This window comes from Mustela lutreola, chromosome 8 (assembly GCF_030435805.1).
Source record: "Mustela lutreola isolate mMusLut2 chromosome 8, mMusLut2.pri, whole genome shotgun sequence".
Classification (NCBI taxonomy): domain Eukaryota; kingdom Metazoa; phylum Chordata; class Mammalia; order Carnivora; family Mustelidae; genus Mustela; species Mustela lutreola.
Genome location: NC_081297.1, coordinates 137,043,657 through 137,056,354, shown reverse-complemented (window position 1 = coordinate 137,056,354; position 12,698 = coordinate 137,043,657).

Here is a 12,698-nt window from a genome sequence, read left to right as displayed (position 1 = left end):
TCTGGATCTCTTCCCTCCGTGGGATTCCTTCTTAGGAATGAGCTGCTGCTTTATCATGGTGCCTGCTGCAGAGTGGACACTTGATAACTATTTTTTTTAAATTTTTTTTAATTTTTGTTTATTTGACAGAGATCACAAGTAGAGAGGCAGGCAGAGAGAGAGAGAGGGGAAGCAGGCTCCCTGCTGAGCAGAGAGCCCGATGCGGGACTCGATCCCAGGACCCTGAGATCATGACCTGAGCCGAAGGCAGCGGCTTAACCCACTGAGCCACCCAGGCGCCCCGATAACTATTTTTAAAGATATTTTATTTATTTACTTGACAGAGAGGAAGAGAGAGAGAGCACAAACAGGAGGAGGGGCAGAGGGAGAGGGAGAAGAAGACTCACCACTGAGCAGGGAGCCTGACATAGGGCTCAATCCCAGGACCCTGGGATCATGACCTGAGCTGAAGGCAACACTTAACCAGCTGAGCTGCCCAGGTGCCCTGATAACTATTTATTTGTTAAGTGAATGAGCAAATGAAAGCCTAGAAGGTGGGATAGAACTCTGGTTATTTGGGGCCTGCCAAACTTCCATTTGGATGCTGAGCTTATTTATCTTGGACATTTGGCCACTTCAACCCAAGTTGTAAATTCCCTTTAAAAATGAAAATCCAACTGCAGTTGGCATTATTCTTTATAACAAGAATTGAAAATGATTGAGCTTAAGTAGCTCCATTTCTAAGCCTGAATCTTGGGAACGCTGATGAGTGTATTTGAGTCAGAAAAGTCTCTGTGCCAGAGGCCAGAAAAATTGTACTTGGTTGCAGGTTGGTTATTCTTAGAGTTAAAGGTCCCAAAGGAGAGGACCCAGGCCCAACCCAGGCTCTTGTTACATACTCTAGCTCAGGGCTGTGTATAATTAGGCTCATAAACATTAGTTCTGATTGGTCATGAGCTCTGGTAGGAAGTGAAGCCTGGGTACCCTCCTCCCTGGTCATAAGAGGCTCTCTTTCCCACCCCTCCTCCAGCTAACCCCAATAGTAGCTGATGAGGAATGGAAGGAATAATGAGATCATTACCAGTTAAGTGCTGGGGACTTGTACCACAAACAGATTTCCCAGTGACAAAATCAGGTATGCAGAAATATTACTTCGTTATTCTAGTGAAGTTCATTTCCATGAGAACAGGAACCATGAGGGGTTGTTACCATAGAAAAGCCAACACCTAGCATGGTGTCTGGCACGATGAATGGCCATAAATGTTGAATAAATGAAAGATATCCGAGTTCTAAACTGAAGTCTGGAGACATCAGGGAACTTGCCCAGGGTCACATAGTAAATGACATGACACTGTCTTGGCCCCTAGCACAGAATCCTTTCCTCTATGCCAATGTTTTCTGGTTCGTTCATTCATTCATTCATTCATTCTTCTGTCAGGACTCTTGGATGTGAGTGACAGGTAACTCCACTCTAATTGACTTAGACAAGAAATGGAAACTACCTGCTCAGATGATTCAAGAATCCAGTGGCAGAAATGGTTTCTGACTCAGCTGGATTCAGGGGCTTAAAGCATGTCACCAGGATCTGACCCCTCCCATCCTCTCCGGCTTCGACTGTTTTGGCTAATTCTAGGTGTTCAGCAGCTTCAAGCCTGCCGCATCCTTGCTTCTTGCAGCCTGAGCAGAAGAGCACTTGCTTTCATCCCCGCTTCTGACTCCTTTGTCTCCTCGGTTCTGGAATGATCACTTGTCCATTCTCGAACCAGTAAGTGTGCTCTGGAGAAAGTGATGTTTTCCTTGGTTAGGCCTGGCCATGGGTCCAGCTCTGGAGTCGGGGAGGGAGTGAGCCCTTACATGGAGCACATGGGTGAGAGCAGGGAAGGGAGCGTGCCCTAGAAAAACATTGGGGTCCTGCTATCAGGCATGGCTGGCAAGAGAGGACTGTTGCTCACAGAACTTAGCAAACGTTCTCCTTGCCACCTTTGTGCAGAGTTCCATTTGGGAGACAGGGAGCTACGGAGGTGAATATGTCCCAGGAGCTTATACTCTAATGGAGGTCAGAGCTATAAGTCAGGGGAAAAACCAAATAAAATTAATCAGATGCAGTTACAGCATCCTAACTGGGGACTCACTCATCTACTCACTGGCCAGCCGCAGGACGACAGCCCAGGGTTCTGACCCCTTACCGTCCACCAGAAACCGTGTTTCTGGAAGCCCAGCCTTGTTCATCCTACCACCCTCTCCTCCTCTTAGAGAAACTCCCCCTGCCAGGTTCAAGGAGAAGTTTTCTGGTCTCCCCTAGTTTTTGGATAGAGGAATGTTTATCTCAAAGTGAAACTTCAATCCCATATGCTTTCCAGCTCAAGTTCTGCTTGTTTTTCAGCTCCAAGCTCTCTCTAGAGGACCAACTGTGTGGTCCTGGGGTCACAGTCCCAGACGTGGGCCCGGCACACTATGAACAAGGGGGAGACAGGCAGAGAAGTGGGTGGGGAGCCCCATGGTAGCCAGTCTTGAAGGTCATGGAAGGGAGGCCGGCTGTGATCAGCGGGGGTGCGGCAGATGAGTGATGTGATCTAACTTGTTCTCACGTCATTCGATCTCCTGTGTGAAATGCATGTTGAGGGCAGAGTGACAGTGGGAGAACCTCTGGCAGGAGCCTTATGGCTAATCTAGGGAAGATGATGTGATGTGGATTGGAGGGTGACTGGCTCTGGGATCCAGTGGGTGAAAGACACCACCTCCTGCTGGGAAGGTCTGTAAAGAATTTGTGGCCATATGGAGTCTACCGCAGATAAGGAGACTGAGGTCTGAAAGAGAATGTGATGATCCACGACCACACATCATGTTAGGCTCAGAGCCTGGGCCTCCCGACATCAGCCTCCAAGGTTCCATCTATACCTACAGAGCCTCTCTCGGAAGGGGAGGCAGAAATGTGTGCCCAGGGAAGAGGGAACACTTTTGCCTACTCCACCTATAATGAAATCAGTCTTGGGGTGCCTGGCTGGCTCAGACGGTTGAGCATTTAATTCCTGGTTTCAGCTCAGGTCATGATCTCAGGATTGTGGGATCGAGCCCCATGCTGGGCTCCTTGCTATACTATATGTTAACAAACTTGCATTGAAATAAAACAATAAATAAATAAAAGAACTACAGTGTTTACTGTTGTATCACGTGTCATGCATACAGTAGGTGCTTAGTAAATATTTATTGAATGAGTGAGTGAGTGAATGAATGAGTGAGTGAATGAATGAGTGAATCTTTTCAGTAGCTCACTTATGAGCCAAATTCACGCTCTAATCCAGAGAAACGTTGGGACCGTGAATGCAGAAGCGTGGCTCCACCTAGTGGACACTCGGGATTATGCTTGGAATATAAACGCTTTCCCCCACTTTTTTTTGGACTGTGTAGGTTCTGATTGCTTAATCCCACAGCACCCAGTTTGGCACAGCCCACCAAGTATGACCACATAGCCTTGCAGGTGAGAGAATCCTATCTGGAGCTCTGAAATGGGCAATTTGAGAAAGATTCTGTAAGGGGTCGGAGAGGGCCAGATTGATGAAATGGTTTAGAGCAGCTGATGTGTAAGGAATACTGGACCATGTATTCAGAGGCCTGTCAGTGCTTTGCTGTGTGGCCTTAGGGAACACACTTGCTCTCTCTGAGCTTCAGTTTTAGCATCACAACGCTGTGTGCCCCTCGTGTTTCTGGGCTAATGCTCAGACCCTAACACAGCCTCACTGGAGATTTGGGGACCACCAGGTCAATTACAGCTGAGGAAAGTGGCTTTAGATTAAGGAAGGAGCCCAAAACCTCACAGCAAAGGGTCTGGAACCAGGATTAGAATTCAGATCTGTGTGACTAACACCTGGCCTGTTGACATTGCCCTATACCTCCTCGAGATGCTTTCTAAAGCTCTTTTATGGTGCTACACAACTTCTTATCTCCCTTTGAGAGGCTGTCAATGGACAAGGTCACAAATGTGGTCTCTGGAGTCAAACTCTGTCGATTTCACTTACATACCTGATTCTACTCACGGACCCACTGATAAGGTATGTGACCTTGGGCATCACTTTTATTTCTATTTTGGTTTTCCTGTCTGTCAAATGAGATTAATAACAACAAAGGGTTGAGATTATATGTGTGTGTGTGTGTGTGTGTGTGTGTGTGTATATATCTATAGGTACATCTATACATGGATATATGTATATATATATACACATATACACACATTTATACAAACACACACTCAGATTACTACCTAGGACATCCAATAAGTATTTGTATGTTTAAACTACTATTTTTTGCCTTTGGACTTTTGCTGCTCCTTATGACATGGCCTCCAATAGCTGTACATTTAGATTTTTATTATTTTTCCAAGTAAGCCCTATTCACAGAGACACACCGGTAGGACTCAAGAAAGCAAAACTCTCACTGTGCACTCTCAGGGTTGGATTCCATCACAGGATGACCCTCCCTATAGGGCACGATGAATGAGTATATGAAGTGTAGAGATAATGCAGTGATACCCTGACTGGTACAAGCATATTGATTCCACTCTTTGGGGACAGTATTAATTGCTTATTTGCAAATATTTAAAATGCACTGAAATTTTTATCATCTTATTTTTGTCTTTCTTCATTTTTTATACCTAGAGCTTCCAAAACAAATGTGACCTGGGTTTCTCTTGGCCTCTCAGAGGCCCCAATCTACACCAAGTAGCAGGACTGGGAAACATTTCTTCCAGAAATGCCCTGGAAGATGGAATATAAATGAGCATGCTCTGCTGTCTGAGGAAGCCCATGATAACCTGGCTGAATGTGGTCGGCCTTGGCCAGGGGCGGGGCAGGGTGATGGAGGGGGCGGGGCACAGAGAATCTGAGCTCATTGCTAGAGACTGTGTTCTTGTTGATTTTCCTGTGATTCAGGGACCTGTGGGGAAGAAATTCCTTCCAAACCACCATGCTGCGCAGTGAGTGAAGACCCAAGCCCATGTCCTGGGAACAGAGCTTCTCCACTTAGGCCCTGCTGTCATGGGAGGCTAGATCATTCTGCCATGTGGGGCCTGCCCTGTGCATTGTGCCTTGTGCATTGTGGGATGGTTAGCCCACTGGTTGCCAGGAGCATCTCTCTCCCTCAGTCAGGACAACTACAAATGTCTCCAGAAGTGGCCAAATGTTCCCGGGGGCAAACTCTTTCCCACCCCCCAGCCCCCCACCCCATGCCATAGTGTTACAAGGCAGGTGGTTTGCTAAACCAAGTCCCAATCATGGGGTTTGTGCTCCTGGTCAGAGCTTCTTGGTGAAGGACAGATGATGGTTTGTGCACAGGGGTAGCTGAAGTGGGAGGTTGTCCTTGAATTATCTAGATAAATGATCCATTCTCCTCCATGCTGCACTGGAGGCAAAGCCTTGGTCTCCCGGGGATGAAAAAGTTGTGTTTCATTAGTAGGGATATAGTGACATAACCTGAAAGACTAGAATCCTAGGAGTTACAGGCTCTCCGTAAAAATGACAGTTTCTTGTAACTTTCATGCTCTCAAAGACATTTCTAAGGAAGCCGTTTCCGACTGCCACAGGGTCCCTGAGCTCATGCATCCTCTTTCAAGCCTTCTCGATCTTTCCTTCAATCCTCTTCTCCATTCCTGCCCATAGTGGCCCGTCTGCCTCACTTGGGACACAAGCAGCTTTTGGCAAACCTCATGCATGTGTATGTAGTTTTATAAACAGCCCTTAACTTTCTGTGTCATTTTTCCCCAGAGTGGGATGATTTTTATCTAATGCTTAGTAAAGAAGCTAATTCCTAAAGTTGTCAGCAGAAACAGGTGGCTGGAAAGGGTGATTGTGTTCCAAGGCTTTGGACACAATGTCCCCCCTGGTGCGCCACAGGCAGGAAAGACGTGGGTAAGGTAATTTACCAGACATTCACAGCAGGCTGGAGAAGCATCTCTTACCTCTAGGCAGGGGAGAAATTACTGGCAAAAGAAGGGTGCACAATTGACTCTCTGGGATTCTGAGAGAGTGTGGCAGTCTTAAAATGATTCACTCCAGCCAAATGGATCAAACACCCTAAGGATCTTCTCCCGCACCCCACCCCGCTCAGCTCCCCAAGTCCTGACCACATATAGGTCACCTTTCCAGGCACGACGTGTGCTCTGTCCTTAGACAGAAGCGCCTGATGCACTCCCAGCAGCCTGCCCTTCTCAGACTCCAGGAGCTCAGCATTTGCCTGAGCCTCTGGGGAAGAGACAGATTCCAGGGCACTGGGTCTGGGGTAAGAGGTTAGATTTGGCGTTCCCAACGGGCTCCCCATGAGCTCGTGTGACTATCTGTGGGCCCCACTTTGAGAAGCAAGGAGATGGAGCACTTCTTTTATGAAAACTATCAGCCCCGAGCAGTGGAGGAATGGTGGGGGATTAGAGGAAGCATCAGACTTGCCGTGAGGTGCCAAGAGCAGTGGGGTTTCTGAAGGAGGCGTGGGGCTGGCGCGCTGGTGCTGGAACCGGGGTTCCAGTCTCTGCTGTGCTGTTTCTCTCCTTCAAAATAGAAGCGGCTCCAGAAGGAGCAGCAGCTGGGCTGTAACCTCCTCAGTGGACAGTTAGAGGACTCTACCCAACCAGAAAACTCCTCAGTTCACGGCCAGTCCTACCTACTGTCTACCACTCTGCTTGAACACGAGCACAGGATGACGGACACGACAAACCCGAAACGAGGCCAGACTACCCTCCTCAAGGCCAGCATTCCTAAAAGCCCCTCGGGTGACCCTCCTCCCAGCTCAGCCCGAGCCCATGGCCACACCATACGATGTTCAATGTCCTGACTGCCCGCCGCCTTGACAACCCCAACCAGGAGTTACGGGTCTCCTGGTTTTACCAATGCAAAACAAGACAACAAAACCCATATATATCCTGGGCTTTCTCAGGCTGCCCCTGGGCTCTGTTCCCCTGAGGACAGATGTTTTGAAGGTGAAGATGCTGTGTGTATTGTCTGAAATGGGAGCAGACAGAACTGGGTTGCAGGTCAAACTGGCCCATTAAAAAACAAAAACAAAAACAAAAACCTCAACCCCAGGGCGCATGGGTGGCATAATGGATTGAACGTCTGACTCCTGGTTTGGGCTCAGGTCTCTATCTCAGTATGGTAAGATCAAGCCCTGCAGGGGGCTCTGTGCTCAGTGGGGAGTCAACTTGAGTTCTCCTTCTCCCTCTATCCCCTCCACGCACTCTCTAAAATCAGCCAATCAATCGATCTTAAAAAAACAAATAAAACCCAACAACCATGAAAAAACTAGAATGCCCAGGTCAGCTGGAGGAGTTTCTGGCAGCTTATTTTTTGGTGCTTCTGAGAGGTTACTGCTAAAAGCAAAATTTGGTTTTCTAGTGCCCGTGGCAGCAGAAAGCAAAGGAGCCTCTTGTCCTCGGTGTGGAGGCCAAAAGAAGCAGCCCAGTGGATAGGCAGCAGGCCCAGGGGCCTGGGGTCCACTGTCTCCCACCTCGGAAGGGGGGCCTTCCCTCTCTTCCAAAGCTCTGTGAGGCAGTTGAGATGTTGAAGTCTTCCTCAGCTGTAACAAGGAACTAAAACTTGAACCTCCCAAACTCAGATTGTTCCCTGGGCCTGGAAAGAGAAATAAGCCACACCCACTTCCCCCACACTCCCTGAGTGGCAGAGGGCAAATTGTACAGGCCAAGAGGGGCCTCTTCCATATGCATTCCTGGGTCAGCGATGCCCATCACCGAGACACTGTTTGGGGGTGAAATCAGCCATTGGAGAACTTTTCCAGATGCTTTCTCGACTTATGAGCACGGCTGAGGACCCAGGTGGGTGGGACCTCGGCTTAATAAAAACCAAAAATCTGGGGCACCTGAGTGGCTCAGTCATTAAGTGGCTACCTTCAGCTCAGATCATGATCCCAAGGTTTTGGGATCAAGTTCCATCCACATCAGATTCCCTGCTTGGCAGGAGGCCTGCTTCTCTCTCTCCCACTCCCCCTGCTTGTGTTCCCTCTCTCGCTGTATCTCTGTCAAATAAATAAAAATCTTTAAAAAAAAAAAAAAGAACCAAAAATCTGAGATGGGGAAGGTGTGGCTCAGAGGCATAATGGGCCAACCATGTCTCCTGCCTGTCTGATGCATGGCCTCGAAGATCATGACCTGGACTGTCAGTGTGACCTTGGGCCCATCTACCCAGGAGGTGCAGGGGTGGGGGGTCATAGGGGTGGTGGTCCCTTCACACCAGGAGTTGGCCTGGCAGCAGCTCTGCTCCCAGGCTGTGTCTGTGTGTCAGGAAGCACCTTGAGGGACCCCAGCTTCCTCGCCTCTGTCCCCAGTAACAGTCAATACCCACTGAGGACTGGTCCATATGAACTGACCCTTCATACCAATCAACACTCCTGTCTCTCCCAAACAAAACTCACAAACAGAAAATTGCATCCAGAGGAAGTTGACCTTGGCACAACCAGCTCACCACAGACTCACATGCTTAACCTTCGCCTGACCCCAGAAGGTTTTTTCTTCCTCTTCTGAACAGCTATCTGAATGGTCATTTTTTTTTTTTAACAGCAGAGAGAAGGATCTTTTTCCCACCTCCATTGAAAGGAGGCATTTCATTTTATTTTTTTTAAAGATTTTATTTATGTATTTGAGAGAAAGACAGTGAGAGAGAGCATGAGAGGGAAGAAGGTCAGAGGGAGAAGCAGACTCCCCATGGAGTCAGGAGCCCAATGCGGGACTTGATCCCGGTACTCTGGGATCATGACCTGAGCTGAAGGCAGCCACCCAACCAACTGAGCCACCCAGTTGTCCTTTTTAAAAATTTTAAATTTATTTTTTATATTTTTTAAGATTTAAAAACCCAATGTGGGGCTTGAACCCACAACCCTGAGATCAAGCATTGCATGCTCTGCTGTCTGAGCCTGCCAGGAGCCCTGAAAGGAGACATTTTAAACAAAGAGCATGGCAAAGGGTAAAAGCTTGCTTAGAAGTCAGACCAACACAGTTTGCACCTACATATCAGCACTGCACACGCTTTTAGCCCTGCTGTCTGTACCTCAGTTTCCCTATCTGTAAAATGGGAGTACAAATCCCCATCACGTAGGAGTCATGGTGAGGATGGAGATAATGTACATAAAGCACTCGGTCCAGTGTCCGCGGCAGGATAAACGCTTGATAAACATTAGATCTCACTGTGGTGAATCAGAGCCATGTTGGATTTTTCCTTGTTTTCGTATTTCTACACATTGCAAGGGTCTCTCCCTGGCAAGTATGCACAGGACTGAGCTGTGGCGGTCCTTCTCTGTCAGGATGGCCATTCTCTAAAACCTACCCTGTCTTCCCAGGCCAATTTCTGCGCTCAGAGGTGTAAAAGAGGGACCCAAGATATAGAGGGACGAGAAACGCACTGCTCTCCAGTGCCCTGGAAATGCCTTTCCAGCCACGCGGAAGCATCTTCGAAGCAGCACACAGAGGCACAATCCTTGAACACTGTTTCCGTCGCCTCTAGGACGGAATGTGACAACCAGCTGACAGTTACTTAGTAAGATTCCATATCTGAGAGCCCTGAGCAGGAGATGAACACAAGGCTGGTGTCCCCTGGGGGCTCCAGGGAGTGAGGCTGTCAAGGATGTGTCATGAATTAAACTGGACCCCGACACGTGACTCCTGGAACTCAACAGTGTGGGAGGAGGGCAGCTCGCAGGGGCCGTGGGCAGGATGCTGAGAGAGCCACTGCAGGCCTGCGGGGACCTGAGGCTGGGGGCGTGGTGGATTGAGCCAATCAGCGACATGGGAGCCAATCAGCCAGCTTCCTCTTGCTTCCCCCGTTTGACGGACAAGGTGTGCTGCGTTGTGACAGAGCCCTACCTACCAGTGATTGAAGCCCGCCATCACTCTCTCACCCGCTGTGTCAGTGCAGCGACATCCCCATTATGGAGGAGGGAAGACTGAGGCTGGCCTGCCCCCGTGGCCAAACTGACGCACGCTCCTGGTTTTTCTCTGTTGACTCTGGTTTTAAAAAAAAAAAATGCACAACGGATGCGGTATTGACACGTGCAACTTCCCAGACGTGGATTTCATTCTACTCTCAGAAATGGCCCTTCCCTAACTTGATTGCTTTACTGAAATCCATTTTTTCCCCCTTTATAAAAAGAAGTCCCATTTTTCAGTAACGGAATTGCTGCTAGCTACTTTTTCCTCTTTCCAGCTGGCGAGGGTTCGGAGACCATTTCTCTTCCTCCTATATTAGATAAGTAAGAGTAATGAATTGATCTGCTGCCTCACTAACATGATGAGGATAAATGGGGAAGCAGGCTTTAATAAAATGCAGCACTGACAAAAATGAAGGCAGGGAGGTCATTATAAATTCTACACAAGATATATCAAGATGGGTTGGTTTTCTGAGGCCAAATAGGTGATTAATATTGGAAGGAGAGAACAGAAAATAACAATATCTCTGAGTTGTAAGGGACCTTTAAATTCTGCCCCTTTATTGTTTGTATCTCTATCAAGTGGTTGACCAGCATTTTCTTGAATGCTTCCTGTGATGGGGAACTCACTACCCGTGTCAGCTCATTCTGTCTTTAGAAGACTTTGCTCTGACTTTTAAAATTTCTTATTCATACCCAGGTCTTCCTGTTTATATTCCAAACTTCCCCATTCCTTCAGCGGCTCTTTCACTGTCTGGTTACTTTCTTCTGATAAGTCTGTGACCTTCAATAAGAACAGGGGACATCTGTCATGTTCATGGCCACCCATCATCTTTCTCCACAGAAATCCCCTGGGATCCGTCCTGTCCCCAAAAGGCAGCAGTAAGAACTGAAACTCTCATGCTGCCCTCCTCCCTAAGCAGAGTCACGTGACCGATGTGGTGCTGGAATGAAAGCCTGATTCTGAAGGGGGCACCATGAGGGAATGGGAAGGGGAGCTTTCGTTTTGTGGTTCAAGTGGAGACAGAGGCCTTGAGCTTTTTGCTGGGTTTGCAGGGGAAGTCCTGTGGGAGGAGTGGTCCTGGTGCTTGTGGCCGTAGAAATCAGGTTCTCTGTCACCATGGAACTGCCATTACTGACTTTGGCCTTCACAGCATTTGGTGGCAGCAGCAATAACAAGGGTTTCAACAGGCCTTTCCTGTGTCATGGCTTGTAAGTCATCCCTAAAAGCTCCGCCTTTCAAGTGGTTTCTCCAGTCCATCAACAAATGTCTGAATTATCTAATATCTTTGAGCAAATCCCCTTTCTTCTTAAATTAGTCAGAGTTGCTTGTTGCTAGGAACCCTGACTCATGCAGGCCCTGAACCTAATGCACGTCTCCAGGAGGGATCTCTTCAGTGCAGAGAGGAGCATCATCACCTCCTCATTGTAACGATTATGCTTCTATTAATGCAGCCTACAGCTAAATGAGCTCTTCTAAGCAACCGTACCATATTGCTGATTTTCCTTAAACTCACTGGTCAGCTGAAACTCTCATATATCAAGGGTAGATATTCATTCCCTGGTCTAAGGAACTTCTAGAAAAAAAAAAAAAAGACTTTATGTACTTTCTTATTACTGGCTCAAAGAAAACAATCTCTAAGAGCACCCCCCAACCACAATATTTAATGTATGAGAGGGATTCCTTTGAAGTGCTGAAAATCCAGTTATTCACTTGACAAGGAAGGAAAGTAATGAGTAATTATGGATAAAATCTGCCACTCTTTCTTCTTGCCACCCACTCATTCCCCACAGCAAACGGCTGACAAGTCTCAAGGTCACCCAGCAGCCATTTGGAACCAGATGCTTCCCTCATCCTGCCCCACTATCAAAGTAATTTTAGTGAAGATGGGAGGGACAGTTGTCTTTGATCGTTCCCTTCTTGGTCCTCCTGGGTGTCCTTGCCATTCTCAGGATGGGTCTGTGAGCCCGGAAAGAAGTCTCATGAAATAGTCTTGCAATAAACAAGAGTTCTCTTCTTTCCTTCTACTGCCAATGCCAAAGGAAAATGGAAAACCAAAGTGCGTGCGGATGGGTACTTCATGTCAGAAAAGAGAGGCAGGTGAGGTTCCCCATGCATGCTGGGGCATCAGTGAACACCTGGGGCATAAATACATTTGATTTGGACTAAAAACAGACCATGAAAACTGGAGGTAGAATGAGGTTGTGGGTGAATAATATGTTGGGCATAATTTAGATTCTTTGGACCCTCCACCTAGGAAAATTTAACTTCAAATGATTTCCCCAGATGTATAGCTAAAATGTCTTCATCGTCTGGGACAGAAGGAAAGGCTCATAATAACCCACAAGGTTGAGATTCCAGAGAGGTGGGTAACCAGACAGAAGCCACGGGTTAGTCTGGCAGCACAAAGTTTTGGAGATGAATCTCTGATGGCCATACTTGACATTGGCTGGGTGCTCCGCAGGTTGGCAGCAAGAGGCTCACATAGATGCTTATTGGAAATGCTGAATTTCAAGCCTGATCCAGCCTTACTTAATAAGAACCTTCATTTCGACGAGATCCCCAATGATGTACACACAGAGTGAGTCTGAAAAGCACTTCCCTGTGCCATCCTTGAGATGTTTGGAGAAGTCAGTCCATGATAGAAGCTAAAAGACCATTTAGGACAAGGCAGAGCTGTGGTCCTCCGTGATCGATCACCGACACCAAAGTGTTGGACTAACATCACAAAACTGTCTCCCCTGGATGCTGCAAAATGAGAAAGTCATGTCCGGTTCTCAAGAGACATCACTGTTTTTTGGAA